Below are 15138 nucleotides of genomic sequence, written 5' to 3'. Positions count from 1 at the left end.
TCTATGCAGATTGTAAACTCTCTGGGGGATGGACTGTCCAGTACTATGTGTTTGTACTGCACCCAGCACAACTGGGAGCTGGTCTCAGTTGAAGCCTCTGGTGGCTACTGTAATACAAATGATAGGACTCAGAAATAAATGGCAAAGGTAGTCTCCTTACTATTTTAAATGTGTAAGAAGCTATTCCTAAGCACGGTACATGGCAAAGGGGAGTGTTTTCTCTTCCCCTGGAAGCTCTGCTGTCGTCTGCTCTATGTTCTAATGCATCAATACATATTTTGTATCTTCATTCACTGTCAAGCCTGTGTCATAGCAGTGTCTGTGAAATGAGCTATTTTCCATGCTGGGCTAAGATGAGGCCAGAGCATGTGGACTAAAGTTAGTTTAAAAACCTGAACTTGCATTAGGGGTTTTATTTCCATTTTTATAAATAATGTATATGCTGTTACCTTAATTATGCTATACTGTATCTTTGATTTATTGTAAAACGTTAAAGTATGTCTAATGATACCACTTTATCTGTTCATTTAAAATTACAATATAAATCAAAGGTATCATTAAATATAATTTCATCTTACTGTATACTTCAAAGTCCATGGGATGTTTTACTTCTATGCTTCTAATCCCTTAATTCAGCTAAAAATTGACTTCAATAAGTGACATGATAAATAATTTAAAACACAGCTCTTTTATACCATGCCAGGAGAAATGAAAGAGTAGCTAACGTGTCAGAGGCTATAAATTGCTGCCACGGTATTAGCATCCCAGGAAGAAGGGATGTTGCGGGGAGAAGTAAGGTCTACGGGCCACATATTGACTCTTTCTGAGTAGTTGAAAGATTTATAGTAGCTCTAAAAATTGGCTATTTTTGTCACATTCAAAATAATTTTGTTCATTTCTGTACAAGTCCCTCCTGCGCTCATGGGCATGTAGCACTGCTGGGATTGCTAACGGTTAGCTTACTGCATTGGCTGCAGCCTGCCTTTTAAATGGAAAGATACTGCTCTGTTCTGTTACACCAGTGTAACCGCAAGTTCTGCTCTGTTACACCAGTGTAACCACCTGGAGTCAAATGAGGATTTGAAGTGTGCTTACATTCTGAAAAGTGACTGTAAAAATGGCATCATGGGGTGCTCTCTTTAGTATCTCACAGTGACATCTACAGCAGACTTCCTTAGTTCACAGGTAAAAAGAAGACTGCTCTAAGAGTCAGTCCCGGTGTACTCACCCAAGGAGCCAAGCTGGGCTGGGTTTTTTCCTGCCTTTCATGTCATTTAGCAGCAAAGATTCTGCAACTGCAGCCTAGTTAACAAGTCTGTGTCTCATGTGAGAGCCCAAATGGGATTGAGCTCCCCCTCCCATAATTGTCTTGGCTGTGGAGAGATAACAGGAGTTAAAAAGTAGAGAAAACTTATCTTAGTAGTAACGGGAACAGAAAGGCCTCTGAATAGATACGAAGAGAAGATCTACCTCAGAAGGTGCTGTTTTCACTCCGTTCACCAGATGCTCTGTGCCATATTTAATTAGATGGTAAGCTAAATAGTAGGGAGGGAGTGTCATCCTGTTCTGTGTTCATACCTAGCCCCCTGGAATCCTGTTCTACAAGTGGGCTACAAAGTGCAATAGCACCCATACTTTACCCTGCTGTAAGTGTAAAATGTAAATGAAAATGGGTAGCGTTTTATGCTCACTCTGTGCAGATGCACTCAACTCCGCAAGGTAAAAGGCAATGGAGTATCAGGCCCAGCAAATTTTTTTCCTGACAGGAACTGCAGTTACTTAATAAAATGTGTTAACAAAATAATACCCAATCATCTGAGGCACTGCACAGCAGGAGCGTGCTGAATAGAGCTATTCCAAGATATTTAAAAGCAACCTCAGTAACTAAAAATAACAGGGCCCAGCTGCAAAAAGGGTACATGTGTCATCTTAGAAACAGAACTAGGGCCACATATAGCACCGAGGGAGAGAATTTAGGCCTGATCTAGCTTGATCTGAGATGTGTTTTAAACGGATGTAGGTAAGGTGGTGCAAAACCCCATGATGATGCTCATACGTTGGTTTTGAGTGGCTTATATCATTGAATTTATGTCAATTCCTTCTGATATAAGCCACTCTTAAATTGAAAGAAGAGTGGCTAGAGTGCTTTGCACCAATTTACAGTAACATTGCTACAAGTTCTGCATGGGGACAAGGCCTGAGTGTGCTTGAGCGTTGTAGGAGGCATCATGACTGCTGGATTGAGGGATGGTAAATACATCTAGACTCTGTGTTTCAATGGCCACAGGAAGTTTGTACTTGCCCAGGAAGGGGAACATATGGGCCTCATGCTGTTCTATGTTCGTAGCCTGGGTTTGTAGTGTGGTGGAGTTTGAACCAGAAAAGTCAACTTCTAAGATATTAAATAAATAATTTAGAAGCATCTGTACTTTTCTGCAGAAATTTGCTGATGCTCCATGTTCTGTTTCCAACAAGCTTTTGTATGGTATTCAGTGCCATCCTACCAGAGCCCCCGGTGAATGTTCGTGCATTCAGTTACTCAATACCCCTGGAAGGGAGACCAGGGAACAGCAAAATTAACACATCTCATATAATGGGGCAGAGCTAGGAACAGAACCCCCCCTCCCACAATCCTCACTCCTAAGCTACTGTCTTAACCAGGAGCCCAGCCTTCCTCCCAACTTTGTTTCCTGTGCTATGAATGTCAGAGCTTCAGGGTAATGGCACCTCCATCCCCTCCCTCCATGGTCCACTCTAGGAGTGCTTAGATCTCCAGCCATCACCTGTCTCCAGAAAGGGCCCCTTGTCCCCCTCCCTTCTGAGCAGAGGGTGGGGGTTTATGCCCTGCCTTATACTGTGATATCCCCAATGTGCCAGTGCGTTGCTTTCTCTCTCCAATGGCCATGAACAGTGTATTGCCCGCAGTTATAAGTTACCACACAGCTCTTTCTAAGCACCTTTATTCTTAAGGTTAAAGCATCACATAAAAAAACAACTAACAGAGACACTAAACAGAGGTGCCATCCTAGGTCTTATGGGGCCCTAATAGGCCAAAGTCTCTCCAACTCTTCCTCAAAGTGTGTGTGTGTGTGTGTGGGGGGCTCCTTAGACAGAAGGTCCTGTGTGGTTGGTGGGTCAGAAGGAAGGTTCAAGCTCATCCTTTTATATGATAGTCCCTTTCTTTGTCTCATACTCTCTGGAAAATCCAGCTTGAACCACCACAAGAGGTGGAATTTCTCTGGAGTTGTTTACTAGCTCAGGGGTTATCACTCCCTCCTGGTTTAGTTCGTGTAAGAGCTGTGGTCACCCTCCCCACTGGAGTAGAACACAGTCAGACATAAACCACTCATAAATGTAATGCGGTGAGCCCTGAAGAGATACGTGGGGTTGCAATGTCTGTCACAATGAATAAAAAGTCTTCCTGATCAAACAGGGCTGAGTTAAATGTTTAATTACAAAATAAAATTCTACCATGCCGGCCTCTGTTGCTCCCTAGTGGCTAGTAAAGAGCAATGTGGGACCCAAGTCCAGGTTTTAGTATAGCACAAATATAGGCAATATTTTAGTGGAAAGACTCACTGGCGGTGGCTCACCCTCCTTAGAGCTGAGTTTACTCTGAGTTAATTGCGGATGGATTCTCTGCGGAGCTAGGGGTGTCCCTCAGTGTTTGCCAGAGTGACGAGTCTCCTGCTGTTTAAGAGCCCCACTCCCCAACCCTGCATTGCACCCTCCGCTGTTTATTCCCCTTGGTCGCTGCTCCCTGCTGTGCTTGCCAGTGTACAGATGGTAACAAGCAAGTGCCCCTGGGACACAGAACTCTCCAGATTCCCTCTTTAAGGCTAATGCCAGAGCAAGCAGCATGCTCTGCAGAGAGCATGCATGTGCACCCCTTGCTCCTCACATCTGATTTATTACTGGGTTCTCCCCTTCCCCTTTATGGCTTTCTTACCTAGCCTAAAGTCACAGGGAAGCTCGGCAGTGTAACGGGGGTGGGAGCGATGCAATGTACCAAGTCCCCCAACAACTGCCTCCACTGTGGGCTTCCTGCCCATGCCATTGAGCCTGGACCAATCCTGCAGTGCTGGGGTGAGTAAATCACAGGGCGCGCTGCCTAGTTAGGGGCTGCAGGATCAGGCCCTGGGAGTCACAGAACCCTGAGACTGATTGTTCCAATGCAGGGGGACCCTCTGAAGTTAGTGCCTTAAAAGCCACGGGACGGATGCTGCTCCAATTGGATGCAATGGGACTTTGGCCATTGACTTCAATGATGTCCTGCACTGCATTGCAAACTAGGAGACAGCAGGTCAAGCCAGCAAAGGCTCCAGCATTACGTAGCTGCTCACAGAAACAGCACATTTTCTCTTCAGCTGGCTGACTGATTCCCTGACAGGGTTTAATAATGGTTTCTTGCCTTATCATCTATCCATTTAGGGGAGCTTATTATTAATCCTTCCCTAGGTATAAACTCTGTTCTTCTATCAGTTACTTTCTGAACCAGGTCTCCGAATCCAGGTTACACCTGGTCAGGTAGGATGACAGCGAGGGGAAGGTGCCCAGCATGACCTGCATTCACTAAATGACACCGTCATCCTCAGCTCCCGCTGTTTGTTTCAGGAGTTGTTAGAATTTAAACCAAAAAACCTTCTTGCAAGCCCCTTATGCAGTTATAGCGATAGGAAGCCCAGGAGCTGAGGCTGGGTGGGAAAAGATCGAGCTTGCTTCACATAGAAATCAGAATATTTCCTTCCCACCTGCTTGGAAACATCTAACAGATTTTATGTCCAAGTGCCTTTCTCGCTGAACTCAGCCTGAATTATTGCTGAGATGTGACACTGAAAGTTTAGCGCAGGGTTGTTGTAGCCGTGTTGGTCCCAGGATAGTAGAGAGACAAGCTGGGTGAGGTAATATCTTCTATTGGACCAACATCTGTTGGTGAGAGAGACACGCTATGGAGCTGACACAGAGCTCTTCTTCAGGTCTGGGAAACCTACTTCGTGTCACAGCTAAATACAGGCTGGAACAGATTGTTTAGCATAGGTAGTTAATGCATATTTCAAGGGACCATTCAAACACCTCTTAGCTGTGACTCTCTAGTACATTTCCCAGACCTGAAGCAGAGCTCTATGTAAGTTCCCAAGCTTGTCTCTCACCAACAGAAGTTGGTCCAAGAAGAGATATTACCTCACCTGCCTTGTCTCTGAAAGTTTAGCTCCATTATGGCAATTTCCCTTTTCCCACTTCAGTCCTTAAATCCTGCTTAAAGTCATTAGGGGGGAGGAGGTAAGGACATTAATGTGATGGAAAAAGTCTTCATCTGTTTATTTCATGACTCTATGCTCCATCAAAAACATGGGCCTGCAGAACCACTTGTTTTCAGTAAACACCTAATTTGCAGGTTCACATTTCCTCTCGTTTTACTTAAAACAATAATTAAAACAAAATTATCAAAAATCACAGGTGTATTAACTCAGAGTTTAGTGGCCACCCCACTTCGTACACATCAGTGAAGAAGGCTGTCGCTCCCCATTCACATGTGTCACACACTCACGATGGGGGAGGAAAAAAGACTGATCCAGGCAGGAAAGAAACAAGTGGATATGATGAAACCACCTCGGGATGCTGGAACGAACCCAGGAGCTGACCCGGGAAAGGAGCGCTCCTGTTCAATGCATTAATCAGCTCTGCACCTGTCAGCTTCTCATATGCTAGTCACCCACTCTTCCCCTGGTCATCTGTGACCATCCCCTGCTTCTGATTCCTCCAAGCCCTGCTCTGCACAGACACGTGTCAGGCTCCAGTGAGTTACCCTCAGCTGCGCCCTGGGCAAAAGTGCCTGATCAGATACCCCTGGCTACTCTCAGTGCTGGGTTTGATGTCTAAGAAGGCTCATCCTGAAATTAACAACCCCAAACCAGTGATCCTGCCAGACCTGACTGGAAGGGAAGCCCTGGCTTTCTAGACATTGTACGGGAGAGAGGGGCTGCTCCACTCCTGCAAAAAGGAAAACTCTACAGCCATTCCGGTGTTTATTTAACACGCAAGGGCTTTAATGCTGAGTGAAGAGCAGGCTTGCAAGATTACATGGCTCCCAATGGGGAAGGAAGCGACCTCAGCTGAGCCTGACTCCAGGTCGAGAACCAGGCGATCTCTCCCTTGGCCGCTAGGCGGCGCTGCAGCCTTGCACTTTCCTAACCCTGAAAGGTAAGTAAGTGAAATGACATTTTTTGCTGGGGGAATAGGGGAGAGCTGTTTAAAGCCAGGATTTCTGGGCTGGACGCCCCTCTCTCCTCACCTGAACTCCCAGATCAAAGGGGGCAGCCTAGCCAAGGCGGGGTGACTTGGTTTCTTCATCTTCCCGTTGGAAGGAGGCGGGCTGGGGAGATGACACAGCCAGTGTGGGAGTGAGTGGGACTGGAGGAGCTCGCAGGGAGGGTACAGGAATGTGACGAGACCAGAGCCACTCAGGAGAGCTCTTCCCTGGCTCATTGGTTTCTCGAAGCAAGTCCGGGCACTCGAGCAGGGCAGTTAAGAGGCTTTCCAATGTAACCCCCCAGCCCCGCCTGTTGCTGCTCTAGTTTAACTAAGGAACCAACAGCCTGAGAAGCGAAGCAGCCGCCCCTCCTTGAATCTCTCTCCAAAGGGAAGCTGCCCTGCTGGTTCTGCGGCTGTCGGGGCGAGAAGGCGCCTGTGGGATGCGCTCCTAACTCCGCTGTCCTAGCCGTGCTCACAGCCTTGTAACGAGCAGCCGCAGAGGCAGCCCAGGTGATCGGAGTGAAATCAAGGACGCGGCAACTCCAGGCATTTGCTCCGCCCGGGGGAGTTTTTCCATCAGCTCCTGCCCTTGCCCTGGCTGGTGAAGGAAGTTGCCCTCCAGCACCAAGCCGAGGACTGTCTCGAGCGAGCTGGGGAGGGGGGGCAGGGTTTCCTGAGGGGTGGGCGCCTGAAGTGATTTTGGATGGTTAGCAGGGGAGCGAACCCCCCTCGAGCATGGACCTGTGCTTGTGAGCTCCCTGGCTAACTCCCCGGTGCGCTGTGCGGGAGGAGGTAAGCTGCATGCACTCGTGCTGGGCTCTACACCAGGGCATGGGGGTTTGTTTTGGTAGGAGCCCCTGTTGAATGGTTCCCCTTCAAACTTTATGAGCAGGTGGGCGGAGTCGTTTTGTTTCTAAGGGGATAATACAAATTCTCTTTCTCCCCCCCCCCCCCCGCCGCTGCAAAATTGCTTTAGAAGCTTTTTAATTTTAAAAATACCTCTCCCGCCACAGAATAATGGCTTTGGTTTGCCCCTGTCACTTAAGGGAGGGACTATTCCCCCCCCCCTTAAGGGGCTATTAATGCTGATCTAAACCTTTCCAAAAAGAGAGAGGAAAAGTTCTCTTTTCTTCCCCCCCCCAAATATGTGGACCGCCAAGTCAAACCCAAAGCAGGGCAAACAACCCCCTTGTGGGCAGGGGTGATCTGCTCTCCTGTGATCCACACTGATCTTTTCTCTCCCCGTCACTCTTTTTATTCCCCACCACCACCCCAAAAGGGGGGAGAGTTGAATAGTGAAGTTAGTAACTGGGTCACTGATGCTGCCAATAAATCTGCTGCTCTGAGGATTGAAGAGCAGTGATTTCTGCCATTGATTAGGGGCATGACTGGAGATGGGCTCTCAGCAAAGTTTGTTCTAAAGTCTGGCTGTGAGGCTGAGAGAGGGGGGAAAGTGTCTGGAAAAAGGCACCTCTGTTAGGCTGGCCTTCCCCCATGTTCTTTATTCTCCCCCCACCCCCATTTTTCCTTTGTAAGAATAGCCCCAAGAAAATATTTCATTTGAGATGTTATGAATGTGTGTGTACGTGCCTGTGTCTATATTGGAGTCCTTTTTAGCCATCTCCTCTAGATCCAACGCCCGCTGTAATCAATGAATTTTTGTATTGACTTCAATGGGCTTTGGCTCAGGGCCCTGATCCATTACTGTATCCCTAATGACTTAGGTAGCGGCAGGCACCACAAGCCTGGAAGCTGCTGCCCAAGGTAAATAGCGCATGGCAATATGTTCATGAAACGCTGATGCAAACCCCAGAGAGGAAAATGTTCACCAGCTGGGAAGTTATTGAACTCTTGAGGAAACAGGCGGTTCAGGCGGGTGGGGAATCTCCCCTATAAATAGATCCCTGCCCCACGTAGCACATGGCCATCCCTCTAGAGCGCCGTTCTTTCAATAAAAAAAACCCAGAGTCTCTGCTCAACGCCTGTGTTTTCTATTCTGGGTTAACGACAGTCCTCCCACTTCCTTCTAAATCCTCCAAAAAGGGTTGTGGGGCTTGAGCTGTGCTTTAAAAGCAGCTGGTAACTACATAGATCAGTTCCTTCTTTTGTCTCGTGGAGTCAAGATGGACCGGTGGGTGGGTGGCTTAAAATATCCCCCCCCCCCCTTAGTATAACAGCAAAGAGTCTAATCCTGCTAGGTATGGGAGCTGCAGGTACATGGTACCTTTCAGGCTCAGGCCCCTTAGCGACAGAAACACTTAAAAACATTCATATCTCCAAGGGAAGCCTAAATCACTAGTGAGAGGCTAGTGATTTAGCACCATGACTGTGCTTAACAGGCAAAGAAGACTCAGCCAGGGTTTTCAAAAGTGAGCAGTAATTTTTTTTGTGGGGGGGAGGGGAGGGGGAGAGGAGATGCCTGAAAGGGGCCTGGCTTTCAGAATTATGACCCCCAACCTTCTGGAAATCAGGCCCCTTCAAGTGTCTTCAGTGTGTATGTGGAAATTTGGGGCACCCAAAATCACTAATCAGGTGGGCTAACACCTGTCAGTGCTTCTGTGTCTTCATTGGACCTAATCCAAAGCCTTTTGAAGTCATTGAAAAGACTCCCATTGAATTCAATAGGCTTTGCATCGGGCCCTGCGTGCATGTGGCTGGTGGGGCCTGTCACTATTGATGCTTCCAAGCGGGACCCCATTTGGTGATGTAAAGTAGGATACCTGGCCAATAGAAAGCCTGGAAATCAGTGTGTTTCAAAGGGTAAATCCTGGAACATAACATCTCTGTGTATTGCGCGGGCTAACCTAACAAGTGTTCACTGGGCCAAAACTGATACCTCATGTGACAACGTCTAGGAAAACCTTGACTTCCAATGCTTTCTAAGGGGAACTCATTCTTTCAGTCCTGCTTTGCAGCATCAAATTGTCCCGTTTGCTCTTAGCTTCTTAAAAAATTAAGGTGCACGGAATTCCTTTGTATGAGAGATTGGAATGCACTGTGTGTGTTAGCTGTGGCTTTCCTTCTCGACTCTGAGCCTGCATTCCCTGGAAATCGACCGCTCGGTCTGAACTCACTGGAATGCAAGACAATGCTCTAAGGGTGAAGGAGAGAGGAAAGGACAATAAAGACACCCTGGAAACCCCATGAAAAGGCTCCCATTGAAGTCAATTGGCTTTGGCTCAGGCCCTGTACGTGTGTTCACAGGAGCACTGTCACTATAAGCACTTTGAAAGGACTTTAATTTATAAGCAATGATAAAATGTGGGTGTAATAGGCTAGCTGTATCTTCTTGAAACACCTTAACCTTGAAAGCAGGTGGCTTGTTTCCCTACCTGGACATAAAGAAAGTAGGGAGGGGCATCTCTCTTGAGAGGATCTAGTGGGTGGGCTGAGCAGACCTGAGGTAGGAACTATAGGAACAGCTAAGCCTGGGAGAAGGCACCTGCTGACTGGTGTGACTAATTTGGCTAATGCCAGACCTGAGGCAGGGGGTGAAGTTGGGAAGATGCTGGCTTGAAATGAGTCAAGTTCTCCTCCAAAGTTAGCTGGGGAGAAGCTCGGGGGTGCTGAGGTTTCAGGTATTATCTAGATTTTGGGCCATCTAATCTGACTGAGCTAAACCTGCATAAAACAAGTGTCTGGCTGAGGAGAGGTTGAGGACAGTGAGAAGTTACTTGTAAGTGAACAAAAATAGTCTCTCTCCTGCATTTTTCTACCTCTTCAGAAGTGGAAGGTCCCGGGTGGGATGCTAGTGGATAGAAAATCAGCAGAGTCCTGGGTAGGAGTAACTCCTTGGGAGTTTTATTTATCTCCTATCCCCTCCCCTTCCAGACTGGCTTCTCTATGCACAGGAGGAGCCGTAGTCTTTATACTGATTTCTCTGCTCCTCTGAGTCCCTCCGTGTCACCAGGCTGCAGCTTGCATCTCGCTCTCATTAAGGAGAAAGTGAGACTGTCATGTACAAATGAACAAGCAGAGACCAGCCCTACACTCCAAGTGAGATCCTTTCTAGCTGTTATTGGTGGCCTAAGCCAGCAGCTAAAGAAAGCCTTTAAATAAGGATATTGAGTGGAAGGTAATGTGTGTGTGTATTGAAAGCCCTTTAGCCTTCCTGGTCTATTTTCAGAAAGGAAAAGCAATCCGAGCCGGTAGCATGTTGAGACCTATAACGGTTCTTGTATGGTAATGTGATTCCGAGGTGTCTGGGCTTGCTCCTGCAACTGCGGCACCTTGACCTCCTCAGGGCCTGGGAGCTAGTCTTGGTGACTAGGTAGCCACTGAGGGGCAAAACCTCCTGCAGAGCCTCTGCTATACAATCCCCATCTCAGTATGCAGGTGGTAGAATCTCCCTCGGTGCACCAGAGGCTGGTGCCACCAGGATTGGAGACCTCCTGGATTACAATTGGGGGATGGGGGAACCCTGCGGCACTCCACTTGTGCATGGGGCTCTCGATCCCTCATGTCCCCCATCACGGGCTCCAGGAGGTGAGGGCGGTCCTACTGCCCACCTCTTGCATTTTTCTTGAATGGATCCTGCAGAAGGGTGCTCCCCGCCTGCTCCTCAGCCCAGCCCTTGGGACCTTACCATTCAGCCTCTCTCCTGTGAGCTTCCCTGGTCCCCTGCCCCATGCACCATCTGAGTTGGCTGTGAGGCAGGGTTTGGTGGCTCCTCCCCTTCAGCTGGGGGGAGAGGCCTTTAGATGTGGGTGGGCAGAAGCCCAGAACTTTAATAGGTGCAGTGCCTTGAAGGTGTGGGCTGTAAGTGAGCACAGATGGAGAATGAGGCTGCTCACCGTCTTTGCCTTGAATCCTGTGGAGTTATTTTCATTTGTGCAAAATGCTGCCCTTGTGATGGGCCCAGGGATGCATGATGCCGAACAGTAATGCAGGGTTGGGCCCAAAGGTCTCTTGGGGTACAGTAAATCAAAGGAATCCAGGATTTCACCTGCAGTCTTTCGTCCCGCTGTCATTTGAAAATGGCTGTTATATTTCTCGTTTCCCAAGCCTCATCTCTGCTCCCACCCAAACCCCACATTTTAAAATGGGATTGATTAGGTCCCACTCCTTCTGACTCTGCCCTAATGCTGGGTAGATGGGCTGTAATCTGAGATGGGCATTGGTAGGTGCACAGAGACTGATCTCTGGAAATTCATAGAATCCTAGAATATCAGGATTGGAAGGGACCTCAGGAGGTCATCTAGTCCAACCCCCTGTTTAAAGCAGACCCAATCCCCAACTAAATCATCCCAGCCAGGGATTTCTATTGCACAGGGATTTCTATTTCTACTGCTGATTCTTTAGTGTGAATATTTGGTGGAACCATTTGGATTTTCACAGATTATTTGGTAACTTCGGAGGACCTTGACTTCACCAAACTGTTAGCAATTGGCATTTAGTGGGGGGGAAGAAATCTGGCCGGTACGTGTAATCTTCCTGAGGAACTCCTCCAACTAATAGTGCCTTCTCATTAGCTCTGGAGTGAAAGTGCTCCTTCATTTTGTAAGTATTCCATCAATGCAAAAATATTGGCTCCTCTGTAGTTGGCTTTTCAGCACAAACACTTTGCTCTTGGGGGTTGGCTGTGGTGTCTGTGCATGCACACACTAGAAATCTCCAGGTATATCCCAGGGAAAGCTTCTGGTAGCAGGTTTTCTATCTTACTGGGTGCAGCGGAACAAGAGGGGCTTGACTCTGTACTGCTGCACCGTAGCTATGAACGAGGGTCTTGGCAAGCGATGAACAATGTTCCATCTCATCTGGGCTTAGAAATCCTGGTTTGAATGTGCCAGTACTTGAGAGGACAGGTGGGGGAAGCGGCACAAGGAACAGCCCTCGTGTATAAGGGGCAGTCGTAATCCTCATGTAGAATGCAGGCATTGTGCACCCGTAAAGGAGCAGGACGGAGTGGGTGAGGGTGGGGCTATGGCTCCCAGCCAGCTGTGTTGGCACAGGAGCCAGAGAGGGTAAGGATGGGGGGGCTGCTGCAGCTGGGGAAAGAATTCTAGCCGAGTCACGTACACTGCTTTAGCATGGCCAGTGGTTTAATGCCAGGACTTGACTCTTTAGGAATGTCCACGCTGCAAGCAAAGGTGTGATTGGAGGTGTTGGAGGGCTTTCCTCCCACTTCCCTGGGTCTCGTCACGCAGACAGCAAGCAGCAAAAGACCAGAAGTCCGAAGTGCAGACAGTTATTGGGGTTAATTTCCAGCAGGCATGATTCCAATTTTCCTACTTCCTGTTTGACCCCAGTTTATATAGTAATATTCTCAGCTATACCTTAACCAATCATTTGACTGACATTTAACTAACCAATCCTAACATACTGTAACATAATTCTCTAACCAATTATATCCCACTACCCTAATTACCTTACACCTAGCAAAATTAATTATACAGCAGACGGAACAATTAAAGAACCAGACCGAGACCATACAGATTAACAATGGAAGAGTGGGGACCAGACAGACAAAACAATAAAGAAATGAAGGTTTCACAACCACAACTATTGATAAATGAGTTCTTGCCAGACAGAAAGCTATCAAACTAAGTTTTCTTTAAACGTCTTAAGATCTGTTTCTTTATCTGGAGGTGTTAGATGGGATTGCCTTCTTAACAGCCTAATATGACCTTATTTCAGTGTGACTGGTTTGGGATGTGAGGATGTGACCATATGCTTCTCGGCTTACGACTGCCCCTGCTGCTTCTATTTTTGCGTAGCCAAAGCACAGACTGTCATAATGAGAGAAGGTCCATACACAGGTGGACTGATTTTGATTCTTTGTTTTTATACCCCTGTAACTAGCTAAGTGATAAGAATACACTTACATTCTTAATTATAGGCCTTTACAGACAGGCCTGAATAGCTATATGCTAACAATAGGTACACCAGCCTTTGCTTTAATCTAGCAAGCATGGGGGGTAATAGTAGCGTAGATTTGGCAGCACAGACTTCATCATACGCTTGCAACTGGAGTACAAGCATGCTGGGACCCTGGGGGTATATACTATGGTTGCTAGCCTGGGCTGAAGCTTGAACTGCCATGTCTATGCTGCTGTTGTTACTTGTGTTGGCTAGATGAAAGTTAGCCCAGGTCTGCCTACCTGTGCTACCATCACTCCTTCACTTACAGTGTAGACACATCCTTAGCCCTGGTCTACAGGGTTTATAGGGGTGGGGGGATTGATCTAAGTTAAGCAACTTCAGCTACGTGAATAACGTAGCTGAAGTCAACGTACTTAGATCGACTTAATGTGGTGTCTTCACCGCGGGGAGTTGACTGCTGCTGCTCCCCTGTCGACTCCACCTGCGCCTCTCGCTGAGCTGGAGTACAGGAGTCGACGGGAGAGCGCTCGGGGATCAATTTATCGCGTCTAGTCTAGACGCGATAAATCGATCCCTGCTGGATCGATCGCTGCGGGTAATGTAGACATACCCTTAGTCCGATTCTAGCAAGCTACTGGGTGAATCCTCTTCTTTCCTGACGCTTGTGCGAGTGCTTGTGACAGCTCCAGTAAAAATTCCAGCCTAAAATGCCCAATTCCCTAAAGAAAGCAGGATCAGATCCAGGGATCTGTAGGAACATCCTTTTGCCTGTGCCCTTGAGAAGAGCTTAGGTACATCTTGCCCAAATGGAGCCTATTGTTGCTAAATCCCCTTTTCTCCTCTATGTCTATTTGCCTGTGCACTTCACATGTGGACATAGAAAAGGTGGTTCACGAACAATACATTCTGTTCGGGGAAGACTTAGCTAGACCCATCCTGAGTACAAAACTCCATGTGAACAGCACATAATTACTTCTGAGTTGGGCATTACTGAGTGTAGTACAAATAAAGCATCTATAATGTATGGGATTTACTCACACTCTAGTACATTTGAGCGCTGAATAATTTCACTTCAAACTGAAGCTGAAATTTGAAAATATCAAGGAATGCTAAATCATGAACCGCTATAAAACAGTCTTTAAGAGCAACCAGAACCGGTATTGTTTCTAAGCTCTCCTCAGACAACGCGACTTTACATTAAGCTGTTTATCTGGAAGTCTTTTTTAGAGCTGTGAGGGAAAGTCAGGATCTAAATTGTCTGTACCGTGATACAAGGAAGCAGTTGGATGGCACTTGCTTTTCAGGCTGGTTGATTTAAAAAATAGACTGTCCCTTTCTTTAAAAACTGACTGAGAAATCCTGGCCCCATTGAAATTGATGGAAATCTTTTCATTGACCCCAGTAGTGTCAGGGCTTCACCTCCAGTGTTTTCCTAAGCATTAATTGCCACAGGTGAAATGCCCACTTAAGTCTCTGGAGGCCTTGTTTGCATCAAGACCAAGGGCCGGGTTATTTTTTTCTGTGGCAGTGTTAATGAGAGGGAGATGGGGGGAGCTCTGTAGGGGTCTCCTGATGGTATTTCCTGCTATTCCTCCCTTCAAGGGAGAGGGCAGTTTGGGAGCTGTGAAGGAGACTGGAGGGCCTGGAGGCTGGTCGGAATCTTTTTGACAAATTTTTTAATTGAAATATGTTGTCTCATTAAAAATGAAATGTTTCATGGAGACATATCGATTTCAACAGAGTTTTCATCTGGAAGAATTCTGGAGACACCCTGTCCCTCTCTCGACTGGGAGGTAAGAGATTCTTCTTGGATGTAGAAGATTCTGCTCCAGACCAGGGACTTGACCCTGGATTTGTCCCTTTAATGTGAAAATTCTGCTCCCTTTGTTTCTGAAATTCTAGCAGAGAGAACATTGGGCATGGGTAGGATTTTCAAAGGTGCTTACCTCTGCTCCTGTTGCAGTCGATGGCTTCAATGGGTCACTGGCTTCAAGGGGACCAAATTAGGCCAAAGCTGTGGGCTTTCAAAAAGGCCAAGCCATGATAACACTAAAGTCTAAGAAC

General features: G+C 47.2%; 1 protein-coding gene across 3 annotated transcripts in view; it reads left to right on the top strand.

Annotated features, from left to right (window-relative positions):
- The first annotated feature begins 6305 nt into the window (after positions 1-6305).
- The window catches only part of IL1RAPL2 (interleukin 1 receptor accessory protein like 2), a 556797-nt gene continuing 547964 nt past the window's right edge, over positions 6306-15138 (top strand). For 2 of the 3 annotated variants that reach the window (XM_054038766.1, XM_054038769.1), the window contains exon 1: positions 6306-7044. The gene's annotated coding sequence lies outside the window, so the exon portion shown is untranslated. Of the gene's footprint in view, positions 7045-14814; positions 14868-15138 lie in introns of all 3 variants that reach the window. The other variant, XM_054038767.1, reaches the window with a different exon arrangement.

The sequence above is a fragment of the Malaclemys terrapin genome, chromosome 9 (assembly GCF_027887155.1).
Source record: "Malaclemys terrapin pileata isolate rMalTer1 chromosome 9, rMalTer1.hap1, whole genome shotgun sequence".
Lineage (NCBI taxonomy): Eukaryota > Metazoa > Chordata > Testudines > Emydidae > Malaclemys > Malaclemys terrapin.
Note: the sequence above shows the minus strand (reverse complement) of the source record. Positions and strands in the feature narration are given on the sequence as shown.